This window comes from Cetorhinus maximus, chromosome 4, assembly GCF_964194155.1.
Source record: "Cetorhinus maximus chromosome 4, sCetMax3.hap1.1, whole genome shotgun sequence".
Taxonomy (NCBI): domain Eukaryota; kingdom Metazoa; phylum Chordata; class Chondrichthyes; order Lamniformes; family Cetorhinidae; genus Cetorhinus; species Cetorhinus maximus.
In genome coordinates, this window is record NC_135882.1 from 17,747,436 (window position 1) to 17,769,139 (window position 21,704).

The 21,704-nt window shown below is 40.7% G+C and overlaps 1 protein-coding gene across 9 annotated transcripts in view; it reads right to left on the bottom strand.

Moving 5' to 3' along the window:
• The window catches only part of fam49bb (family with sequence similarity 49 member Bb), a 227,242-nt gene that overhangs the window by 189,092 nt on the left and 16,446 nt on the right, over nucleotides 1-21,704 (bottom strand). For 2 of the 9 annotated variants that reach the window (XM_078539990.1, XM_078539980.1), the window contains exon 1: nucleotides 5,591-5,805. The exons of 5 other annotated variants lie outside the window; for them this stretch is intronic. The gene's annotated coding sequence lies outside the window, so the exon portion shown is untranslated. Of the gene's footprint in view, nucleotides 1-5,590; nucleotides 5,911-21,704 lie in introns of those variants that run through there. 2 more of the 9 variants (XM_078539991.1, XM_078539995.1) reach the window with 2 other exon arrangements.

A 21,704-nucleotide genomic window follows, 5' to 3' on the forward strand; every position in this document is an offset into this window, starting at 1 on the left:
ATGTCACTGGTTAGGTCTGCATTTATTACCCATCCACAATTGCCATTGTTCAGAGGGCAATTAAGAGTCAACCACATTGCTGAGGGTCTGGAATCACATGTAGGCCAGACCAGGCAAGGACAGCAGATTTCCTTCCCAAGAGAACATTAGTGAACCGGATGGGTTTTTATGACAATCGACAATGATTTCATGGTCATCATTAGATTTTTAATTGCAGATTTTTATTGAATTCAAATTCCACCATCTGCCATTTGAACCCAGGTCCCCAGGCCATTACCCTGGGTCTCTGGATTACCAATCCACTGACAATACTACTACACCACCTCCTCCCTGAAAAAGGGAATAATTTGTTTCCCAAATTTTCACTTCTAACTAAAAGAACAATGCCATTATAGTTATCTATTGTAAGAGTCTGTCTATATAGAATGCATCAAGTCAGTCATTCCAATACCGTAATGTGTTTAATGGACTCTCTGAATGCTTAAATTCTAAACAATTAGCCAGTCAAGCCAGTTCACCATTTTGCCCATGGTAAGTATGTGTAGATGGAGTGAGGGAAAATGGATACACTTTAGAACCATAGAAGTTCACAACATTTTAAGAAGCCATTATGCCAATCATCTCTATGCCAGTTCTTTGCTAGAGCAATCCAAAAAATCCACTGCCCTGCTCTCACACCCTATCAACGTACATCATTCATTCTCTGCTTCAAATATTTCTCCAATTTTCTCATATAAGTTGCAATGGTTTATACTTCAATCACTCTACGTGGCAAAGTGTTCCATGCTCTAAATACGCTCTAAACAAACTTCTCCTCACCTATACATTCATAATTAATGGTGATTTAAAAGTTGATAACTCATTCGTCACTGACTACCCCACAAGAGGAAATCAGCTTTTCCTATTTGCTTAATCAAAACCTTTCACATAATTTTTAAAAACTCAATCTTCTCTGCTTCAGTGAAAATATTTCCACCATCTCAAGTCTCACCTTCTAACAATAATTTTCCAACCCTGACATCATCCTGGTGAATTTAAGCTGCCCAACCTCGACAGCTTTAATATTCTTCCTAAAATGGGATAGTCTAAACTGCATGTAATACTCCAGCTGTGACCAAATCAGTGTTTTGAATAAAATCAATGTATTACTTCCACACTTTTTTACTCCATCCTCCTACATATACAACCCAAAATAGCTTAATCTATCTGGCCTTGCACTTTTACAAAGATAATTTGAACTCCTCGGTCTCTATCCATTCATATCCTTCAGTGTATTCTGTTGGGTAGATAGTCCAATTCCTCGTTTTATTTTTCTCCAAAAATCTACTACCTCACCCATCTCTACATTAAATAGCTTTTGACAGCTAACCATTTATTCAACTAATCTGCTGTTCTCCTGAGGAATTTTAACATTCCTCCTTCCTGTTTACCAAACTCTCTATTGGTGTATTCAGCACATTTTGAAATTGAACGAACTACTTCCACACCTAAATATACACGTACACACACCTAAATATACACGTACACACACCAAAAACATGAATTGACCCACCACTTTCAATCCTTGTCTAATCAGAGAACAGTCATTAATCATAACCCTTTCTTTCCCGTTTGTCAACCAACACTCTTATTGAACCTTCAACAACTCACGAGTACCAACGCCCCTTTGGATCTTGTTTCCTCTCAATTTTCTTCTGACCGTATCCATTCTCCCAATCTCACCCTTTTCCGTGTATTCACAACACCCTCCGACATTCTCCTCTTAGACCTTGAACAATCTGTCTTAGCAAAAGCCTCAGCTTAATCCCCTTATGTCGCCACTTAAATGAATTTTGAGCTCAGCAAGACGCCTTTGCCTCACGTCCATTTCTCTGGCCAGGAGTCTTCCCCCCCCCCCCCCACCCAATGGAGCCTTTTACCCATCCCCAGTATTCTTTCTCCAGCTGGGCCTCTGCCTGCCCTTTTACCCTCTCTAGATCTTTTCATCACCTGACCTGCTGAGCATTTCCAGTATTTCTGCTTTATTTCAGATTTCCAGCATCTGCGATACTTTGATTTTCTTTTATGCTGTTGCATTGCCTCTTCATCCATATACCAGAAGTTTGCAACATGCCTCCTGTGAGAGATACCTTATCAAAAGACAGAAGCTAAATAGATACCCAAAAAAAATCAAAAGTGCTTGCTGTCCAACCACATTCTAACATTTAAGAAACTTTCAAATAAGTCGATGGCTTAACACACATTGTAAGCAACTTAAGAATTCACGTTAAAATGCATTCTATGAATAATTAATTTACAACACATGTGAACCAAGATTTGTTCCAAGAACAAGTTTGACATAAAGTTCAGTCTGAAAAGCACTTGCGAATAAACATTAATGAAATTCACCCAGCCCTTCACACTGCTAAATGCAACAGTTTCAGTCTCAGTGCTTCAACCAAATGCTCATTGATTTTTGTCCAGTAAGGAGACATAAGAGCTTGCGAAGAAAAGTTTTGCATGATAAAAGTTAATAATGAGGTAGCCCTGAAGCCACACAACCCTCAATAAAAAGCTGTTTCCACAGGTGATTCCAAAGGCAATGTCTGCCCCGAAGCAAATCAAATAGGTTTAACCTTCCTGTTGAAACAGACAGTACATTTACTGGTGACCCACTCACACAAGCTTGTGATTACTGGTCTGCGTATATAGCCTAAACAATTGGTTAGATGCACCAATGGTGGAGCAAAGAAAATCAGTGATGAGCAAGAGGCCATATTGAGGAGAGTGGAGATCTCAAGAGAGTTGCAGAGCTGGGAAGATTAATGAGATAGGGAGGGGCAAGGGGCAAGGCTATGGAGAGATTTGAAAACAAGGATGAGAATTTTACATTCAAGACATTACCGAACTAGGAGCCAATGTAACAAAGACCGGAGTAAGGGATGAACAGGGTGAATTAGGATACAGGCTACAAGGTTTTGGACAAGCTGAAGTGTAGATAGGGCAAGGGGCTGGCCAGAACAGCATCAGAATAGGCAAAAACACAGACAAGAATTTCAGCAGCAGATGAGCTGAGGCAAGAGCAGAGATGAGTCATGTTAGAGATGGAAATAGGCAATATTGGTGAGGGAGAGAAAATAGGAAATTGAGCTCAGAGTCACATAGAACACCAAGACTGCGAGCAGGCTGGTCCAGCCTCAGACAGCAGCCAAACAGAGGAGCAGAGTCATTGGCAACTGTATGGAGTTTGTGGCAAGTGCCGAAAACAATCTTCCAAATGTTTGTTTGAAGTAAACCTCTGTCACCCAATGCTAGATATTGGGCAAGCAGCATGAAGATGAGAGGTGGTGAAGTCAAGCTAGCTGTTGTCACGATACACATGGAGCCTAACGTTGTGCTTTTAGATATTGCCGGCAAGGGGAAAACGTGCAGATGAGATATAAAAGGGGCGCCAATGATAGATCCTTGGGGGGGCGCCAGAGGTAATGACTTTGGAGCAGAAAGAGAAGCAAATGCAGGAGATTGGCTATGAATGGAACATAGGAATGAGACGGGGTGAACGTAGTCCCACCCAGCTTTACAATGGAGTGGCTGTAAGAGGAGGACGTGATCAACTATGTCAAAGGCTGCAGACAGGTCAAGAAGGATGAGGAAAGATAGTTCACCACAGTTATACTCTCATAGAATATCAGTGCTTTGACAGGGATGGAAATCTGATAGGAAGGGTTCAAACATCAAGTGAGAAAGGTGGGCACAGATTTGAAAGGCAACAACACAGTCAAAACTGAAGAAGAAAGGAAGGCTGGAGATATTTCAACTGACAGTGGGTCAAGGGTAGGTTTTTGGAGGAGGTGCATGATGACGACAGATTTGATGTGAGCAGGAACAGCATTTGAAAGGAAACCATTTACAGTACCAGCTAACAAGGGCACCAGGTGGGAATAGGGTCAAAGGATCAGGAGGTGGGTCTCTTGGACAAGCTGAGCTTGGAAAGGCCATAAGGGGAGTTTGAAGAGAAATTACAGAAGTAGGATTTCAGTGCTAGGGCTGAGCAGAATATTAGAAATTTGACTTGGTAGGCTAGGGGAAAAGGCAAACATAGCTGAACTGAAAGTCCCAATCTTGGAGGCAAAGGCATGAAAAACATTGGAGGTGAAGATAGATGGACTAGGAAATTTGTCATAGGGAAGAGAAGCTGAGGATTATTTTTGCATTCCAGGGTGATCCTGGAGTAGTGAACAGTTTTGGGAGAGAAGAGCAGGATGTTCTATTCCTTTTGTGTGATCCAGCCAGATCTTGCGATGAATAGCTAAACCAGTTACACCCCCATAAACGTTCAAGTCTGGGTTCCTTGGATTTAAGAGAGTGAAGATGCAGAGGTTGAAGTGAGGCTGTGATTGAGCAGATCCGAAGCTGCAGAAATATCGTGATGAATGGAAAACCAAAGGTTCCTTGGGAATTTGAAATTGCCATTTTGCGGACGTGAGAATACAGATTTTTCCTAAAAGGGCATTACTCGTCCTAAAATACAGAGCCAGCGGATGCAGAGCATCCCTCCCTCTCAGCCCATACAACCTTACTCTTGGGCAATCCCTTCTCCATCTCACCACAGGCAAATCCCTCTCCCTCTCTTCCCTAATGGGTATGATCTCAGTCACCCCCATCTCTTTCTCCCCCCCTCTCTTTCTCACCCCATTCCTGACAGGCTCCCTCACTCCTCTCTGCCCTATAGGCAGCGGCAGGCAACTGTCACACCTCATTCCCTCCCTTCCCCACCCACACCCAACAATGGTTGGATTCCTCTCTCTCTTCAACTCTATCTCTTCCACTGGCACCTTGGGTAGGGCATCCTTGCCTCTCCTCCGCCTCCTGGGAGCAGGGACCCTCCCTCAATAAACTACATGGGAGCAGGGTCCCTCTCTCCCCAACCCCTCCGCCCCCCCAGGGCAGGGTCCCTCTCTCCCCAACCACCACCCCCAGGGCCGGGTCCCTCTCTCCCCAACCACCACCCCCAGGGCCGGGTCCCTCTCCCCCCAACCCCACCCCCACCCAGACAGGGTCCCTCTCTCCCCAACCACCACCCCCAGGGCCGGGTCCCTCTCTCCCCAACCCCACCCCCACCAGGGCAGGGTCCCTCTCTCCCCAACCCCACCCCCACCAGGGCAGGGTCCCTCTCTCCCCAAGTCCCGCAGGGGCTGGGTCCCTCTCTCTCCCACCCCCACCCCCCGAGGCAGGGTCCTTTCCTCGACTACCATCCCCCGCGCTCCCCCTCTCCAAAGGAGCTGGGGTCCCGCTCTCTTCACTTCACCACCCCCCACCCCCAAAAATGCAGAAGTGGGTACAAAGAGCGAAGGCGCTGCCCGCGGGGCTGATTTGACCAGGAAGTGTTCAGAAATGCAGCCGCAGCCGATTGGTGTTTGCAAGTCACCTTGTGCCCGAGCTCCCCGGTGATGATGGAGGCCGGCACGCTGAGCCGGAATCAGCCCAGCGGTTCTGATGTTCATCGCTGCCCGTGAAGCCAAGGCCAGGCCGCGCCTCGCCAGCCGGCCGGTCGATCAATCCCTTCCCTCCCTCAACCCCCTCCCCCCCGGTGCAGCCACGCGCCTCTCACCTGCGGCCCCCGAGCTCTCAGAGCGAGAGCCTCATGCCCCCGCCGCGAGCCACTGCCCTTCGAGCGCACCAACCGTCCCGGCTCGAGCTCCTCAGTTTAAAAGCCGCTCGGGCTCGCGCTCCCTCCGTACCAAACGGCTCCAGGGCACGACCGCGCCCTTCAGGTACAACATGCCACCGCGCCGTCCTAGTGACCGTCAAACACCGCCATGCCACCACTTGCCTGCTGCTGCGCACTCAGTCGCTCCATATATGCAGGCCTCGCTTGTGCCGATCACATACAGATAACCAAGACATGCCCACCTGCCATATGCCTGCTCCACACTGTCCTAGCGCCAGGTCCGTCCAACTTCTCTTTCTTGCTCGTCAGTTGTGTCTTTAATCACTTGCACGTTTCATCACTAGCACTTCTTCGCACCCACCTTGGAGTGGGATCATGCCGTGCCCACTGGTTCGCCTCACGCATTTCATGACCAGAGGGCACTGGATGATATACTATTGACATACTGATCATCAGACAATCACGTTTTAAGCACGTACTATTTTAGTTTGTCTTGCACCATTTGTTTTAGTGGTGCCCTCTTTGTAGAAGGGGATATTTGTCCATGGACATAGGATTTACAACACAAGTAGAAGCTTCTGCCCAACTGATCTATGAATGCTCTACAGGGACCTCCTCCCAAACACCTTAATCTAACCTGATCAACATATCTTTCTGTTCCGAAGAAAAGTCATATTCAACTCTAAACGTCAACTCTGTTTCTTTCCCCGCAGACGCTTACCAGACATGCTGAGTTTTTCCAACACTTCATTTTTATTTCAGATTTCCAGCATCTGCGGTATTTTGCTTTTATCAACATATCTCTATTCCTTTCTCCCTTACCTAGTTTCCCTTTAAATACATCTATGCTATTAGACTACTTTGAGTTCCACATTCTAACCACTCGGGGTGAAGTAACTTATGGTTATTTTGTGGCAATGTGGGGACCGGATACCACTATTAGTTCAAAATATAGGCTCAACTAGTCTATGCTATTTGAACATTCAACGGTTATCCAAGATATCGCAAACCACCTTTCTGCCTATCACTGAGGTCTTGAGGATAGCACTCAATTTTGGTTTAGCCTGGTATTTTGAGTTCCTAGTGCAGCCCTGATCAACATACTCGGAAGAGTTTTAAAATAACCTCGTTGTCATCTATCTGGAGTCCTGTCATCCAGCATCTGCCAACCTACTTATCTTGAATCCTATTCTTTCAAACCTATTTTCGGCCTATTCAAAATGCTGTGATCCCTTCCCAAAGCCTCACTGCTCTGCCATGACCTGTTAATATTAGGGTTCCAAGCCATCTTAACACAATTTGTTCCCAGGCAACATTTGACATTCTTCATTTGTCAGTCCAGCTCTGCACAAAGTCAATTTTGAGCAATAATAACTGAGAGAACCAGCCAGTACATTCTGTGGGGAATACCTTATGGTCACAAATGTGTGTGGAGCTGGAGGTCTGACAATGGAGAATGGACCGGGGCAGATTCTCATCCTGCCAAGCACATAAATGCTGACAGATAGTAGGACTCTTCTGACCCCCAATTGTTTCTGGAATTCTTGACCTTCTTCCACATAAGAATAAGAGTAGACCATTTGGCCCCTGGAACCTGTTCTGTCATTCAATGAGACCGTGGCTGATTTCAGACCTTACCTTGGCCCCATATCCTTTAATATCTTCAGTTAACAAAAATCTAAATCTAATTTAAAATTAACAGTTGACCTAGCAACAACTGCCATTTGTGGAAGAGAATTCTAAACTTTTACCACCTTTTGCATTTAGATTGTTTCCTAATGTTACTTCTGAAAGGACTGTGTCTAAATTTTAGGCTATATTTCCTTGTCTCAAATTCTTCAATCTGTAGCAATAGCTCCTATCTACCTTACTAATTCCCCTTAATATTTTGAAAACTTCAATCAAATCACCCCTTAGTCTTCTAAATTCCAAGGAATGCAACCCGTTTTTGTAATTACTTTTCATTCTTGAACCCCTAGAGCCCTGGTATCCAGATTATTCAGATTATTAGTCCAATCTATCCAGCCTGATGTCAGAAATAGCTCATCTCCTGGGTTTGGGATATCAGAGATTTTTACATTTAATTAACTTCCTTGTGAAAACCATTTCAAACTGAGACGACAAACATTTACCCTCACCCAGGCCTCTGTTCTGATAAATTTATGCTGCTCACAGGCCCTTTCCCTGCTCACCATGCCAGACACAGAATCTCCAGTGGTTCTAGATTTTGTGACACCCTGCATATCTCCCAGTTGGCAAGTTGCTCCCCAGGTTCTTAGACCCCAGGACCTCTCCCCTACCCTGCACCCAGTGCTGATATGCCTAGAACAGATTTACCCATGCTGACAGACTAATAATGCATTGCACAATAGAAAGGCAGACAGCCCTAAAGCACCAATTTAAAAGCATTGGCAGCAAAGATCGGCAACCCATAAAAAGCAAGGGAATCTCAGCACCAGCTAAAGAAGCAGCAGCAGACACCATATAGGAAGAAAAAAATCAAAGAGCACATAGACAGCACAGAGTAGGGAATGGCAGAACTCAATGAATTAGAGATAAATGCTTAATTTATCATTTATCTGAAGTATTCAGAGAATAATATCCTTCAGGTAAAGAAATAGACCTTAGAGCTAAGTAGCCTAAATATATCCAAGGGAAACAAATAAACTAAACAGGAGAAACCAACATTAAAAGAATTCAATTTGCATTAAATATCTATTATACAGAAACAATTAATCAATAAAGAGTAATTACCAATTAATCTGAAATAAAACTAATCCACCATTAATACTAGACCTCAACTGATTCTATTAGATACAGAAATAAATCACAACCAACAAATAAATAAATTAAAATTAGAAATGGTGACACAGGCAGTGTGCCGGGATGGGTATTTGTGGTCATTTATGGACAGCAAGACTGTCTCAGAAAGACTACAACTGCAGGAAATGTCGCTGGCTTGAAGATTCTCAGGCATCAAGTTGTTGGGCTGGAGTGCAAGTTAGATTCACTCCAACATATAAGGGATGGGGAAAGATATCTGGATAGTTTTTCACCTCAAGAGAAAAGCACAGATGCATGAAGAGGATAGTGCCACTGTTAGTCAGCAGGGTAGGAGGAATTGAGGGGAGGTAGAGAAAAAGGTCCTGCAGTTACTGATCATATTGAAAAGATACAATGTACTTGTGACCTTGTTAGAATGCTAACCAACGCACCATAGAGCAGGAGGCAGTCCAAAGTTGGGGGCAAGTAAGAGAACGCATAACAAGAAGGTTATAGTTATAGAGGATTCAATAATTAGGAGGAAGAGATAGCAAATTCTGCAAACACAACTGAGAGGCCCAGAAGGTACGTAGCCCACCAAGGGTGAAGGATATGAAGGAACAAATATAGAGGAACTTGAAAGGGGAAGTGGAAGATCCAGTTGTCAGGATCCATGTCAGGACCAGTGACACAGGGGAGCCCAGTTAAGGGTGCATTGGAAGCTAGGAACTAAATCAAAAAGCAGAGCCCTACTGTGGTGATCTTGGGATTACTACAACATGCTAATTGTCATAGGGAAAAGAAGAGCAGGAGATGAATGCATTACTCAAAGAATGAGATAGAAAGAAGAGGTACCATTTCATGGGACACTTGACACCAGTACTGGAACAGAAAGGAGCTGTGCCACTGGGATGGACTCCACCTGAACTGGAATGGGACCAGAGTCTTAACAGAAAAGATGAATACAGATGGATAAAACTTTAAACTAGTGTTGGACAGAGATGTGTTTGAAATACATGAGGCTGAAGCCGAAAGATTAAAAAGATGAGAGTACAGGTCAGACCAAGGTAAGGGATAAAGGTAATAAACAGTCAGAGAATAGTTAAAGTTGTAGAACATAAGTATAAAATAGCTGTTCAAAAAACAAGAGAAATGATTAATAAAAACAAAACAGAAATGTGTACAACATCCAAAACAAAATGGGGGAACTGGAGACAATAATTCATAGTGAGAAATCTGATGTAGATAACTGAAAAATGGTTACATAATGAACAGGACTAGTAGTTAATGCTACAGCCTGCAATATTTAGAAAGGATAGTGAAGGTGGCTACACTAATTACAGTTAGCATAATGCCAGTATGTAAAAGGGACACAATTAACATTAAGATAGAAACAGAAACCATATGAATTGAGATAAAGAATCGATTATACCAATTGGGATATTTTACAAACTGCCTAATAGCAGAAGAGAAATAAAGGAAGAATTATGTAAGCAAATCCATGAAATGATTAAATGATATAAAATAATCATGGTGATTTCAACCACTTCCAAATAAACTGGCATGAAAAGATAGGGAAAGGGGAAAAGGGAGTGCAGTTTTTAGTGTGTACAGGACTCTTCTTTTACCCAAAATATAAGTAGTCCAGCAAGAGAGAAATCATTGCTGGGCCTAGTAATGGAAAATGAGCTACAGCAGTTAAGAGAAGTAAGCACAGGGGAACACCTAAGTATTTGAGATCATAGCATAATAAACTTTAGGATAATGATTGTATTACTTATGTCTTTCTCAGTACTTATGTCTTTCTCAAATACTAAAAAATAGATCAGACAAAAGCTAATTTTATGGGGATGAGAATGGGATAAGTGATGATAAACTGAAAAAAATATTGATATACCAGTGGGAAAAAACAGAACAGCAGTGGAAAATATTTTTTTTAAAAGGTGATTAAGAGTTCAAGAGAAAGACATTCTACTAAAAACAAGTCAGCTATGGAACCCATGAATCACTTGTCTCTTTATTGAAGAGGGCACTCAGTAGAGTACATATTGCGCCACGCTGTGTTAACTCAACGTTATTACTATTACGCAGTTCTTTCTTGAGGCTATTCCCTGCCTGGTTAGTGCTCTCTAACTACAAAGCTTAAAAAATAAATATTTTTATTAAGAGCTTCCATTTCACCAAGGAAGCTTCAGGCCAATCGACATCTAACAACCTGCTCTGAAAATTCTGCTCACATTTTGAAAACTATGACAAATTCCCAACACAACAGCTGAGACAATCCATAACATTTTAAAACAATCAACAACAGTCTAAATAAAATAGCCCACAACATTCTAAAAAAAGTCAATCCGCCCCATCTCCCAGTGTTAACAGATCCTTTAAAAAATTCCAGGATCCATATCTGCATCTTTGCCAAAAACTAAACAGTTCTACCTCAGGCGATACCCTGTGTACCAGATTTTGTTGAAATCTGTCAGTTAGGTTTTGAGAAACATTGTTTACAATCAGACTAACAAACAGGGATGAAAACATTATCTCCACCCACCTACAATGCCAGAGGTAACAGGGGCAAAATTGAAACTCAAGAAATAGACATACACTAACTACATAGACAATAAAGGAGAGAAAGATGAAAGGGAAAATGAAGAGAAATACATTTTAAAAATTACAAATTAAATTTGTAGGTAATATAATGAGAAATAACATATTACAAAGACACCTAAATAACAAAAGAAAAATCAGGACCGAGTTAGGGAGGACAAGGGATATACTGTATGACATAAACTCAAAGAAAAATAGTACAAATATGGAATAATTAATTTTCTGACTAAGAGAGTGGGCTTAAATTAGAAGGGTTCAAAAAAGGTACAAAATTTAATACAGGAAGGAGGGATATAATTAATAAATTAGTCAAACCAAGAGAGGATAAGACTCCTGATTTGTATGGATAGCACCACACATAATAAAAGAAGCTCAGGAAGAAATAGCAGAAGATACATATTCAATAGAAAAGGAAATAGTCCCCGAGGACTAGCAGACAACTAATATCATGCCTATATTTTAATAAGTGAAAAACAACAAAATCAAGGGATCAATAAACCAGTTAGCTTAACTGCAATGGTAGGTAAGGTATTGGAATCTTTACTCAAAGATAAAATAGAAAAATATCTAGAAACCAAAAATAGAATAAAGATCGGTCAACACAGATTTCAAAATGGAGGTCATGCTTGATCAATTATACTGAATTCTTTGAAGAAGTAACAGAAAGAGTAGATAAGGCCAATGTAGTAGCTGGAATATACTTTTTCAAAGGCCTTTGATCAAGTACCACATTGGTGGTCTCATGATGGAGGTTAGAGGATAAGTATAGAAAGGATAGCAAACTGGCTTCAAAACAGAAAAGAGAGTATAGGTATTAAAAAGGTATGTAGCCAGACTGGTGGAAGGTAGGAAAAGAATCACAGAATTATACAATACAAGAGGAAGTCATTCTGCACACTGGGCCAGTGCTGGCTCTTTAAAGCAGCTATTAAATTAGCTCCACTCCCCAGCCCTTTTTTCCACAGCTTTGCAAATTGTTCTCCTCCAATTCCACTTTGAAAGTTATTATTGAATCTGCTTCCATCAGCCTGTGATGTTCCACAGGCATCGGTGTTGGGCCACTGTTGTGTTCACAAATCATAGAAATAATTTGGACTCAAGAATCAGAAGTACAATTTCAAAATTTGTGTATGCCACCAAATGGGGGTAGACCACAAAGAAATACAGGAAGATGTTAATAAACTTGTAGAATTGTCATATGAATGGCAAATGAATTTCACCATAGATAAATATGAAGTGGCACATTTTGGGAGGAGAAATAAGGAGGCCACATTTGGAAAATAAGAATTTAAATATAATAGAGGAATAAAGGAATCAAGGAGTGCAGATTCACAAATCATTATTAGTAGCAACACAAGTTAACAAGGCTATAAAAATGCAAACCAAGCACTGCGGTGCATTTCCAGAGGAATAAAATTGAAAAGCAGAGAAGGTATGATAAGCCTGTATAGAACCTTGGTTGGAGTACAGTGCACAGTTCTGGTATCTGTATTACATTAAAGATACAGAGGCATTGGAAAAAATGAAAGAAAAAATTATAAGTATCATTCCAGAGCTAAGAAGTGAAATGATCAGAAAGATTGTGCATACTGGAGCTCTCTTCCCCAGAAAAGAGAAGGCTGAGGATTAGCCCAACAGAGGGCTTTAAAATTATGAAAGGGTTAATAGGATCAACATAGGAAAGATGTTTCCACTAGTGGGGAAGTCTAAAACCAAGGATCATAAATATGAGAGTCACTAATAAATCCAATAAGAACTCAAGAGAAATTTCTTTACCCAAAGAATGGTTAGAATATGGAAATTGCTACCATCTGGAGCAGTTTAAGCAAATAACGGATGCATATAAGGGAAAGCTAAATACATTCATGATGGAGAAAGGAATAGAAAAATATGCTGACAGCATTTGTTGAAGTAAGATGGGAGGAAATTTGTTGGAGCATAAACATAGACCAGTTGGGACAAATAGTCTGTTTCTGTGCTGTATATCTGACGGAAAATATCAAAACAACACTTCCACTGATTTTCCATAAGAAATACCATAAAAGATATATCTAGACTACCTTTTAATCATGCATCAGAGATGTACATGTGTAAATTTCACCTAAGTTATATTCTTAAAACAACAAAATAAAAAACACACATCAACAGTCAGCAAAGTTTATCAATCAAGCAAGAAGAGGGAAAAGGCTGCACCAATCAAATTACTCAAAAAGCCTAAATCCTTTTGATCACAATATATTGGAAGACTATAACTGTGGGAAATGACAAAAATATACCATTTAAAAAAGAACCAATCAAAATCATACAAAATAGCTTTTCATGCATCTTGTTTTTGCTATTTTCTCCCAACCAGCTTAAGCATTCAGATTGAAAAAGTTTCTTGGTAAAATAAAAATGTCACAATAATATGATTAACTGTATCTATAAAATGGCCTTTGAGTACCTTGATATTTTAACTCAGAGGACTGAACCTCTCTCAAAAGCCTAATTTGCATTGTTATTTTTCTCAAAATTTCCTGCCAACTGAAGACATTAACAAGTACACACATGCTTGTAATTCTCAATGTTGTAAAGAGAGTGCAACCGACTAACTGAGTGAAGACTTGGAGTTTGGTGAGAGTGGAGTTCGGTGAAGGGGGAAAAGGGGTTAATCGTTTCTTCTTTTTATTTTTCTCACTTCATAGAAATTGGTTCTTGCTCCACTACAGGGAAAGGAGCTAGCTGTTTGCCGAGTATCTGGTAAGTTGGTAAGTTCTATTCTATCCCTAAGGTTTGAAATAGTAAATAATTTGGTGATAAAGTTAATAAAATATATAAGAAATCAACATAAATACGTGATTAATATAACTAAGTAATTATTTAAAACACATCAAGGATGGCAGGTCAGATGTGTCAAGACTGCAGCATGTGGAAGCACCTGGATAACATTGTGATCCAGGGCAAACATTTCTGCAGTAAGTGTATGCGGCTTGAGGAACTTCGGCTCAGAGTCATTAAGCTGGAGGCTGAGCTGCAGACTCTGCAACAAATCAGGGAGGGGGAAAGTTACCTGGATGCTTTATACCAAGAAGCAGTCACATCACTTAGGATAGGGTCTTCTGATTTGGTCAGTGGCCTGGGACAGAAGGGTGTGACTGCGAGTGAGGCAGATAAGGGGACCCAGAGGGCAGGGGTGCTGGAGTGTGAGCCTCTGCAATTGTCTAATAGGTTTGAGGTTCTCTCAGTTTGTTTGGAAGAGAATGGGGGCTGCAGGGTGGGTGAGCAAACTGACCATGGCACCTTGGTACAGGAAGCCATCCAAGTGGGGAGAGCAAAAAGGAATGTAGTGGTAGTAGAACACAGTATAGTGAGGGGGATTCACACTGTTCTCTGTCGCAAAGAGCGAGAGTCCAGGCGGCTTTGTTGCCTACCCGATGCCAAGTTCGGGACACCCGCTCAGGGCCAGAGAGGAACTTGCAGTGGGAGGGGGAGGATCCAGTAGGCGTGGTCCATGTAGGTACCAATGACATAGGCAGGATGAGGAAGGAGGCTCTGCAGTCAGTATGACAAGCTAGGCAGCAAATTAAGAAGCAGAACCTCAAAGGTGATCATTTTTGGATTAATACCTGAGCCATGTGCAAATTGGAGTAGGTCAAATAAGATTAGAGAAATTAATGCGTGTTTCAAAGACTGGTGTGGGAGAAGTGGGTTCCCATTTGTGGGCCACCAGCACCAGTTTTGGGGAGAGTGGGATCTGTACCGTTGAGACAGTCTACATCTGAACCATGCTGGGGCTGGTGTCCTTGTGAGCTGCCTAACTAGGAAGTAGAGAGGGTTTTAAACTAAACAGTGGAGGCAAGGGATCAAATTTGGGAAGATGTGGTAAACCAAAGAGTAGAGTTAAGGCAAGGGAGACAGGTATTAATATGGGAAATGATAAACAGACTGTGACAGGAAGGGACAGAGAGTACAAATCTAAGAGTAAATCAGCAGATAAGGCTAGACACCACAAAAATAATAAAAGGACAAAACTAAAGGCTCTGTATCTAAATGCATGTAGCATTCAAAACAAAACAGATAAACTGATAGCGCAAATAGAAATAAATCAGTTTGATCTGATAGCCATTACAGAGACATGGCTACAGGGTGACATAGATTGGGACATGACTATTGAAGGGTATGTGACATTTAGAAAGGACAGGAAGTTAGGAAAAGGTGGAGGGGTGGCCCTGTTAATTAATGATGGTATTAGCACATTAGAGAGGGATGACCTAAGTTCAGGAAACCAGGATGTAGAAGCGGCTTGGGTTGAGATGAGGAATGATAAAGGCAAGAAGTCACTTGTGGGAGTGGTGTACAGGCCCCCTAATTTTAACTACACAGTAGGACAGAGTATAAAAGAAGAGATAGTGGGAGTTTGCCAGAAATGCACAGTAATAATCATGGGGGATTTTAATCTACATATAGACTGGAAATATCAGATGGGCAAAGGTAGCATAGATGAGGAGTTCATTGAATGTTTTCGGGATAGTTTCTTAGAACAGCACGTTCTGGAGCCAACCAGAGAGCAGGCTATACTAGACCTGGTATTGAGCAGCGAGATAGGATTAATTGATAAGCTCACAATGAAGGCACCCCTAGGTAGCAGTGATCATAATATGATGCAACTTCACATTCATTTTGAGGGTGAAATGAATGCTTTAGTACTCTAGTATTCTACTACTTTAAACTTAATTAAGGGCAATTATGAGGGCATGAAAGCAGAGCTAGCTAAAGTGAACTGGCAAATCAGGTTAAGGGATATGTCAATAGAAATTCAGTGGCAGACATTTAAAAGGATATTTCAGAATACGTAGAATATATACATTCCAATAAGAAAAATCCCAAGGGGAGGGCCCATCATCCGTGGTTAACTAAAAAAGTTAAAGACAGTATCAAACTTAAAGAAAAAGCACATAATTACACAAAGACGGGTGGCAGGTCAGAAGATTGGAAAGAATATAAAGAGCAAAGAATGACAAAAAGATTAATAAGGAGGGAAAAATTAAAGTATGAGAGAAAGCTAGCTAGCAATATAAAGACCGATAGTAAGAGTTTCTATGGATATTTAAATAAGAAAAGTTAACAAAGTGAGCGTTGGTCCTATGGAGAGTGCGTCTGGGGAATTGATAATGGAAAGTAGGGAGATGGTGGATGAATTAAACAGGTATTTTGCTTCGGTCTTCACAATAGAGGACATAAGTAACATCCCGGAAATAGCTGTAAATCAGGAAATGAAAAGGAGGGAGGAACTCGGGATAATTACGATCAATGGTATTGAGCAAATTGTTGGGGCTATGGGCTGACAATTCTCCAGGTCCGGATGGACTTCACCCTAAGCTCTTGAAAGAAATGGTGAATGAGATAGTTGATACACTGGTTTTAATTTTCCAAAATTCCCTAGATTCGGGGAAGGTTCCATTGGATTGAAAAATAGCAAATTTAACTCCTTTATTCAAAAAGGGAGACAGAAAGCAGGAAACTATAGGCCAGTTAGCCCAATATCTGTCATAGGGAAAATGTTAGAAGCTATTATTAAAGATGTTATAGCAGGGCACTTAGAAAAATTCAAAGCAATCAGGCAGAGTCAACATGGTTTTGTAAAAGGAAAATCATGTTTAACCGATTTATTGGAGTTCTTTGAAGGAGTCACATGTGCCGTGGATAAAGGGGAACCGGTAGATGTACTGTACTTAGATTTCCAGAAGGCATTTGATAAAGTGCCACATCAAAGGTTATTGCAGAAAATAAAAGCTCTTGGTGTGGGGGTAACATATTGGCATGGATAGAAGATTGGCTAGCTAAGAAGAAGCAGAGAGTTTGCATAAGTGAGTCTTTTTCTGGTTGGCAGATGTGATGAGTGGTGTGCCACAGGGATCAATGCTGGGGTCTCAATTTTTTTTAAGTTTACATAAATGACTTGGATGAAGGGAGTGAAGGAATGGTTGCTAAATTTGCAGACGACACAAAGATTGGTAGGAAAGTAAATTATGAAAAGGATGTAAGGAGGCTACAAAGTGACATAGATAGGTTAAGTGAGTGGTCAAAGATCTGGCAAATGGAGTATAATGTGGGCAAATGTGAAATCATTCATTTTGGCAGGAAGAATAAAAAAGAAGCTTTTTATCTAAATGATGAGAGATTGAGGAGCTCTCAGATTCAGAGGGATCTGGGTGTCCTAGTGCATGAATCACAAAAGGTTAGTATGTAGGTACAGCAGGTAATTAGGAAAGCTAATAGAGTATTATCATTTATTGTGAGGGGAATTGATTGCAAAAGTGGGAAGGCTATGCTTCAATTGTACATGGCATTGGTGAGACCACATCTGAATTATTGTGTACAGTACTGGTCTCCTTATTTAAAGAAAGATGTAAATGCGTTAGAAGCAGTTCAGAGAAGGTTTACTAGAGTAATGTCAGTAATGGGTGGGTTGTCATATGAGGAAAGGCTGGACAGGTTAGGCTTTAATCCACTGGAATTTAGAAGAGTAAGAGGGGACTTAATTGAAACCTTTAAGATCCTGAGGGGTCTTGACAGGGTGGACGGAGAGAGGATGTTTCCTCTTGTAGGAGAATCCAGAACTAGGGGTCACTGTTTAAAACTAAGGGGTCGCTCATTTAAGACAGAGGTGAGGAGAATTTTTTTCTCTGAGGGCTGAGAGCCTTTGGAACTCTCCTCCTCAACAGGCGGTGGAAGCAGATTCTTTGAATATTTTTAAGGCAGAGCTAGATAGATTCTTGATTAACAAGGGACTTAAAGGTTATTGGGGGTAGGCAGGTTGAGGTTACAATCATATCAACTGTGATCTTATTGAATGGTGGAGCAGGCTCGAGGGGCCGAGTGGTCTACTCCTGCAACTAATTCATATGTTAGTATGTTGTAATCTGAGCAAGTGCAAAACAGGATTTTAGAATTTTACGCTATTGACTGATTAATTTCATTTGAGAGATATCCTGGCTCAGAACGAAAGGATGTGGTTATGTGTGATTGTGGCATCTTTATTTAAACGAAGAATTTGAAAATAATTTTTTTCACAAAAAAGAAGTGTCCTTCTAACAGCATTTATGTTTGCTTGTTTTTCCAAATGATTTGAAAACAAGCTGGAAGATGAATTTAAGAAATCTTTTTGAATAATAATCAAATGTGTGTTTTTTCCCTCGAGATAGAGACACAGGAGGCAAATAAAATGCCGGTATTTTGTTTAAACTGAGAATTTAAAATGAGCTTTTCTACAGAAATATTTAATTAAGCAGCTGAGTTTGTTACTTATCTACCAAACTGCAGTGGAGTAAATACTATTTATTTCACAAAGAACCAATAAAAAAACGTTGGCTCATTTTTACTGGACTGAGGTCTTGCAAACTTCTTTCCAAAGTCTTTCACTGTGATAGCGCAGGGTGCACCCACTTCCACATCCCAGCCCCCAGGAAATGTGGTCAAAGGAAAAGAAAGTTGTTTGAAAGACAAAAAATAGAATTAAGGTTAAGGGTACTGTTCACAGCTGGAAGTGATGTATATGACTTGGATTTGGATGTAGGTAGCACAATACATAATGAAATTAGCAATGGACATAAAATTAGGGGGTTTGGCACAGAGATGGACTATAAAAATAACTTCAGGAGGATATGGATAAATTAATGGAATGGGTATATGGGTGGCAGCTGCAATTTAATGCCAAGCAGTGAGTGTTAATACATTCTGGGAGGAAAAACAAGGAATATACACTTAAAAGACTTTGAAGGCTATGAATGAACAGACAGACCTAGGTGTTCATAAACATAATTCCTTGAAATAGCAGATAGGTAAAGACAAAAGAGACCAATGCCAATTTATGGTTTTATAAATACAGACATAGAGCACAAGAGGAAAGAGATAAGAAAATTTGTACAAGGAAATGGTCAAGCCATAGTTAGACTACTGTGTACAGTTTGGGTTATTCCATTACAGAAGGACATTAAAGTTATTCACCAAGATGATAACTGGAAGAAGAAACTGTGGTTATCAGGAAAGACTTCATATATTGTGCTAATTTTCACTGGAGCAGAGGAGATTTAATCAAGGTTGTTACAACTATAAAGAACTTTGATAAAACAAAGAAAGATTGTTCTCTTTGATTACAGAGTCATTAATGAGAGATCATCAATTTACAATTATCACTGAGAGTGAGGATGTAGGAGAAATTTCTGTATGGAGAGAATTATTGGAACATGGAATACTTTGACACATGGTACAGCTGAGGCAGACGCCAATGCCTCTTTTAGGGAATAAGTGGGTATATATTTAAAGCAGAGGAAAATATGGTTGAGATCAGGACAGGATTTGGGCCTAGCAAAGATCTGGCATATTGACAAGACATGTTTAATCAAATGGTCATGTATTCAGTAAACATCTATGGTTTTAACTGAGGAACACCTTGCATGGTGTCGCTTACAGTGAGATAAGCTGTTATACTGTTATTATGGACTGGGGCTGGGATGTGGAAGAGGGTGCATAGTGCACTACCTCAGTGAAAGACTTTGGAAAGAAGTTTGCCGACTTCAATCTAGTATTAATGAGTCAATACAAAAACAAAAACAGAAACAGAAATACCTGGAAAAACTCAGCAGGTCTGGCAGCATCGGCGGAGAAGAGCACAGTTGATGTTTCGAGTCCTCATGACCCTTCAACAGAACTGATGCTGCCAGACCTGCTGAGTTTTTCCAGGTATTTCTGTTTCTGTTTTTGTTTTTGTTTTGGATTTCCAGCATCCGCAGTTCTTTGCTTTTATCTCTGTATTTTATATATATTAATGAGTCAATGTCTGTTTTTTATTGGTTCTTTGTAAAATAAATGGTATTTTCTCCTCTGCAGTGTGATGGGTAAATAATACATGTAGCTGCTTTATTAAATACTTCTGTAGAAAATCAGTGGTCCACAGAAACTCAACGAGTTGGGCACTCTCACAATTTGTCAGCCACGACTCAGTGGCAGCACTCTCGCCTTGGAATCAGAAGATCTTAGTTCCAGGCGCCACTCTGATGGGGCTTGGAACTGATATGCCTGTGCTGCACTGCAGGGGATGCTATCTTTTGGATAAAACATTAAACTGAGGTCCCTTCTTCCCTCTCAGGTGGACAGAAAAGGAACTAATGGCACTGTTCAAAAAAGTGCATGGGAGTTGTCCTGGTATAATGGCCAACATTTGTCCCTCAAACAACTAACATCACTAAAACAGTTTAATTATCACTTGTCTCATCACACTTTGTTGGATCTTGCCACGCATAAATTGGCTACCTGTTTCCCTATGTTTCAACAACGATCACACCTCAAAGGTAATCAATCGGCTGTAAAGCCCTGAGGACGTGAAAGCACTATATAAATGCAAGTTCTTTCTTTTACCAGACAATTTTTAAGTGAAGATTTCAGAGCAGACCTCCAAGCTATGTAACAGCCATGAAAGGTCCATGCTGCAAGGAAACTTCAAAGGAAAGGGATAAAAATAACAACCAGGTTAGTCCCTGCTTGTTTGTATTGTAACAGTTAGTTGCGTAAAAAATTGAAACCATGAAACCTGTTTACTTTATAAAAACCATGTAAGCTAATTCCTAAATTCTGAATGACAGTAAATAGACATATATTCAGCATATACTGCTCAACCACTAGATTTTAGTGCTGCCATTGCCTCACATGAGATTAAAAACAAATTCATCATCCATATTTGAATTCCTCATTGTTGATTCAGCATTTGCAAGTTGCTATGCAACAAATATAGTTGTCACATGCATGCTGTATGTTCCTTTTTTCAGAAATGCAAATTTGTTATGGAACTCTCACACCACCCATATTCAAACCTGACGTATCAGGAGACTTCAGCATCTCTTTTTAATGGATTAGTTTTTGCAATCATTCTTCAGTATACCAGTACAAATAAGAAAACCATGCAATCATTCTTCAGTATACAAGTACAAATAAGAGAACCATGCAAGCAGAATTGTGCAAACACCATAAATTACAAATTATTATTGGTGATATTCATGCACAAGTGCATAATGCATTCATAGGACAATTTTTTGAGGCTGACCCTACATTTTATATTAGATGAAATTAGTAACAATAGTAGTTGTCAAAATGAGTTTCTGTAGACAACAGAGATGACTTATCAGATCCCACACAATTCTCAGCACCAACAATTCCCATATCCCCAAAGCTCTTAACGCTAAACCATAACCTTAATATCTCTACGACCATCCCCTGCCAGCAATAATCTGATTCCTGCAGCTCTGCTGGGACTGCAATGGATTAACAGTCTAACTGTGCATTAGTTCTTACACAGCTCTCATAGCTTAGGGGGGGTCAAGAACTCGAGGAGCCTCTACATTCCAATAGACTGTGCTGCTCAGCTTTCTGCCTGCAACCTTCTTGCCATGAGGACTTTCCACATTGTATTTCACAGCTTACAGACTTTATGGTGGAAATTTTCAAGCTTTGTATTTGTATACAACTTACATTATGCTTTCCTGCTTTATGTATACTACACTACACATTGTTGTCTGACCAAAAGTGTGAACAAGTCTCAATTAATGTTCAAATTCTGACCTCTTAGAAAATTTATCTGAAAGACATGGTAGTCTTGCCTCCAACTCACTCTCTCTGTTGAAAGCTGCCTTACCATCGTTTGCCACCTCCACAT